Source organism: Balaenoptera borealis (assembly GCF_965194805.1).
Source record: "Balaenoptera borealis genome assembly, chromosome: 11".
In the NCBI taxonomy this organism is placed as follows: domain Eukaryota; kingdom Metazoa; phylum Chordata; class Mammalia; order Artiodactyla; family Balaenopteridae; genus Balaenoptera; species Balaenoptera borealis.
Genome location: NC_138868.1, coordinates 84,016,420 through 84,021,564, shown reverse-complemented (window position 1 = coordinate 84,021,564; position 5,145 = coordinate 84,016,420).

The window sequence follows — 5,145 nt, the reverse complement described above, 5'->3', positions numbered from 1 at the left end:
CTGGATAATGGTCCCCAAAGATATCAAGTCCTAATCCCAGGAACCTGCGAATATTATTTATATGGGAAATAAATGTGATTTGGTTAGGAAACTTGAATCCTGGATTATCTGAATGGCCCTAAATTCAATCACAACCATCCTTATAAGAGAGAGACAGAGGGAGATTTGACACATGCTGAAGAGGAGGCCATGTGTTCACGGAGACAAAGAATTGAGTGATGTGAACACAAACCTAGGGATGTTGGCAGCCACCAGAAGCTAAGAGGCAAGGAATAGATTCTCCCCTGGAGCTCTAGAGCCTCCAGAGGGAGTATGGCCTTGCTGACACCTTAATCTCAGCCCAGTGAAATTAATTTTAGACTTCTAGCCCCCAGAACTGTGAGAGAATACATTTCCATTCTTGTAAGCAACCATGTTTGTGGTAATGAGCAAGTTCACACAGAACAGATCCACATTCCCATCTCCCTAAGACTCTGGACTCTTCCCTTTATAGTACTCTGGGAAAGTTCTGACATTTCCACCTAGTTGACAGTAGGCAGCTATTGTGTCAACGTTACCATCATTTCCAGGTTCTCAAGCCAATACGTTAAATCACGTTTCCTGTGTGAATACACCAATATCAATATGCCTGGCCTATCTCATGTCATCTGTTTTGGTTTAATACCCTTAGAATCTACTCCCATACTTGTTCCCCAGACTCCTACCAGTGCAAAGTGATAATATCCTGTACAGGTGCCTTCCCTTGGGCCTAACCTTGTACTCGTCTGGGATATGCTGGCATCTAATTGATTATTTTCCAGAGTGTAAAGATGGATAGTAGGTGTGGATCCTGATATCCCCGTATGAGATAATTTTCTTAGGCAAAGTCACTGAAAGCTTTTTTTCTTGGGTGTATGCAGTTGGGGTAAGACTGTTTCCCTCAGAGAGAAGGGGTTGCTTCTGTCAGCTACAAAGGACAAGATATTCCCCTAAAGCTGCCATAATAAGTTTTCTGATGTTTCACACTTGCTTTCAATTTATCCTTTTTCCTGTGTGTATACCCTGGACATCCAAAATGACTAGCCCGTGACTTCCTTGGCAGTCTAGGAGGCACGGGTTCGATCCCTGGTTGGGGAACTAAGATCCCACATGCTGCGTCGTGTGGCCAAAATTCAAAAAAGAAACAAAACAAACAAAACAGAACGACCAGCCCTCACAACAACCTCTGTAATCCCCATCATGGCCATAGTGACAAAATGCCACATCCACTTGATCTTCCTAACTCACTGTCCTCCAACACCTCACACCACCACTAGTGATAATGTGAGTAAATGTGAAATCACCTCTTGCCACAAGTATCCATTTCCCCTGACAAGGAAGGTATTTGTATATCCACCAAATGCATGCAATGCAATTCCAGAATCCTACTTTGAGGCTGTGTTTCTAGGAGCTACTCATGGTACAAATTACTATATTATACAGGACTGCAGCAGTAAACAGATGGCACACCCAAATGGAGTGAGCAAAGAGAGTAGGCAAGGATAAAGGAGATTACAAGAGATGGTGAAGCAGCCTGGGTTAAGCAGGAGCAAGATGTTTCTACTCAAAAGAAGAAAAGGCAAGGAAAACTGGTTGCTGAACCTATGAGATCTACTTCTGGGCTATGTCAGGAGCTGTGATGTAGAGGAATACAGCTGTTTCCAAACCACTGCATGGGAGGAAGGCAAGAAAATACACTCCCTGACCTCTTTCCCTTCGCACCCAGTCTTCTCCTAATGGTTTCTCCCATTTGCAACACTCAAGCAAGGAAAAGGGATTCTGGTTAATATTGTGCATAGAAGTCAACTTCCTGGGGTACTGAGCAGGGTGAAGGGTAGAGTAGATTTAGGGGGGGGAGAGCCAGTTTAGCAGGCTTCCTGCTAAGGCAGTACTAGGAAGAGCACAGAAAGAGTGCTAAGTATCAACAGAAATAACATGGTACTGTTAGGACCACCAAACTTCTGGGCTTCCACTAGTCTACTGCTTAAGGTCTAGGCCAGTAGAAGAGTGGCCTTACACCTAGCACATGGGTGCTTTCTCGGAGGTGACCTGCAAAGGTGTGCACTATGCCAAGCATTAGGCTCTACTTCTGATTAAGTATTCAACAAATTGCACTTTTCGTCCCCCTAATGTTGGTTCCTTTCTAACTTTTCCACTGAAGAATGATCCTAAAAGAACAGTGACTGCATATTCCTAGGCAGGAAAATTCCTTTGCAGTCCCCTGCGTCTTGTCTTAAAACTTGAGCAAGTTTGCATTCTATTTTACTATTATCTGTATTGCTTTCATCATAAAGATTCTTTCCGAAAATTTAGATAAAAATGAATGCCTCCAGGTGTCCTATTGTAACTCCTAAGGGTGACTGCTAACCCCTAAGGGTATGTATAATGTCCTTTAAATTTCTGCTTAAGTGAGCTGATTATTCTTACACTGTTGCCACTTTTAAGACATCCAATCCTGATGTTTCGATTCTAATAGGAAAATATAGGATATAAGTACATAACACTATGCACAGACTATGGATGCATACACAAGTAGTTAAGTGCATGAAACTACAAGTGATACAAGTTATCTCTGGAGAGGGAAAAAGGAATAGGACTGGGGGTGATGCCGAAACTTAGCCTTTGTGCACCGGTGCTGAATTGAATCTTGGAGACAGAGTTTTGTGTGAAGTAAAAAAGAAGAACTTTATTGCTTTGCCGGGCAAAGGGGGACACAGTGGGCTAATGCCCTCAAAACTGTGTGTCTCAACCTGGGAGGATTTGGTGAGGAGTTTTACAGCAGTGGTTCAAGGGTGAGGTTGCTGATAAGGATCAGGGTGTGTGCAGGGCCTACATTCCTTTAATCTGGCCTCAGATGTTCTCCTGATGAGTTTCTTGTGGTTCTGGATGTTATCCAACTGTGACCTTCTCTCTGAATAATGAATGCTTCATCAAGTAGTTAATATCTTCCATTTGTTGGGGGTTTTAGCTCTGCAGAAGAGCTCAAACATATTGTTATGTGTATCCCTTGAGGCAGAACTAGGACCCTGCACTATTGTTTGACTGCTCCTCCCTTGTCTCTGCATCCCCTCCCTTCCCTGATTAGCAGCTGTTTGAATCTGCCCTTTGCAACTCAGGGAAGGTCATGGAGACTGAAGCCTATTCCCTACAAATAAGAAACAGGGAACACAGAAAGGCTTCCATGCCCAAGAGCCCCACAGAGTCCTGCTTGGTTTCAGGGGTGAGAGCTATTTAGCAATATCTTTGGGATAAAAAACTTGAGGCAAATATGGCAAAATAGTGTTAAACTAGTTGTTGGTGACACACCTGGCATTATTTCATGAAATCAGCAAAAACTACAAATAAAGGCTCCCAGGCCCAATCATCCCTGCCCCAGGATTGCTTATATTCATTTACAGCATATCACTGAATTTAGTACAGCACAGTTCAGACTCTGGATCTAGGCTATCTGGTTCAAATATGGAGTCCACTGTATAATGGTGGTATGATCTTTATTTAGTAAGTTGCTTAACATCTCAGTACCTTATTCTTCCCACCAGTATACTGGGGATAATAGGACTTACCCTATAAGGTTATGAGGATTGAAGAGATTGATACATGTGAAGCACTTACAAAGGAAGACGGGTATTCTACTATAAACATTCTCAGACAGACAAAGAATATTAACTGGAGATATGTCCAAAGACTTCTGCCAATCCCAAATTCACAAACACTCATGGCATATTTTCCCCATAAAATGAAATAATTATTATCTCTCTTCACATCTCTTTTAATATGATCTAGTACTATGAGATGGAATTGTTTTCAGGAATATTTTTGATCAAAGATGTATGTATATACATGTATGTATAAATCTGTTTAGTTGTTCAAGTTCAGATGGCAGTCCTTCAGCCAGTGAGGGGCTATTTAGTTACCCAAATCTAATTAGTTTCTGAGGTTCAGATACTTAGTAGTAAGGATGGTGAATGTTTTAATTGAAAAATATATCCAAATCCATTCAATTCCTGAGTTTGAATAGCAAGGGGTATGTGAATATGTGTATGTGCACACGTACACACATAGATCCATTTTTAAAAATTAATCCATCAGAGTTCCCATGCAGGAAACTATTAACAGAAACCATTTTTTTTTGCCAGAGCTGAATTATGTTTACTGTACAAAGAAACTAAAACTGTCCAAAATGAGCTCAGGAATAGTGTGAGTGTGGACGGCAGCAAACGGTAGTGTTGACATGGTGAATGCATCTATAGCTGGATCTCCTATACCACTCTGCAAAAAAATGTATCTCCTGTGCCCCTTTTGTTCTCAGGAAGCTACTTGAGGATATGATCCACACAAATGAAGGAGTAAATCTAAGACAGACATGAGATATAGGAAATGGGAAATCAGGGAATCCAATATAGGGGAGACACAAGCAATTCCTAGGATGATGGTGAAAAGAGATTGCAGGATGACAGCTGTGCCCCAGTCACAGAAGGCAAAAAGTCCAGACTGGACAAAACAGATTATTGCTCCAGGAGCAATTTCTTCAAGATGGATGAAACTGATAAAACAACTGGTATGTCTGAACGTAGAGTTTTGGATTTAATTAGCAATAAGTATATAGAAACCCATGTAAACAAAATAAATTATTAAGTCAAGGAAATAAAAATGCAGTACAGGGTAAGAATAACACATCACTTAGCTGTACAGTGTTACATAATCTTAATGATGTAAACATTCTTAATCACAGTCAATAATGTAAACACTGAATTACGTATGCTGGGAAAAGGGGAGCAGGAAGGGAAAGTGCAATGGTTGGGAAAACAGAAGAGCAAAGCTTTATATCAGGAATTAAAGAAATATCTCAAACTGAAAACAAGTAAAAGCAATATAAGCATGTTACCTGAAGATATGCTAATAAATAACAACAAAATAAAACCAGTGAAACAGCTTGCTCTGGGGACAGGAAATAGGAGAGGAAGGTCAAGGGAGTGGTATTTTTCATTTAGCAAAAGAATTTTTTATAGATCTATTTGATTCTAAACTATGTGAATCCATTTGATTCTATGTGAAACTTTAAGAAATAACAGAACCCCCCACCCCCGCCCCCCCCAGAAATCTAGCACGGTACCTGGCTCATAAAAA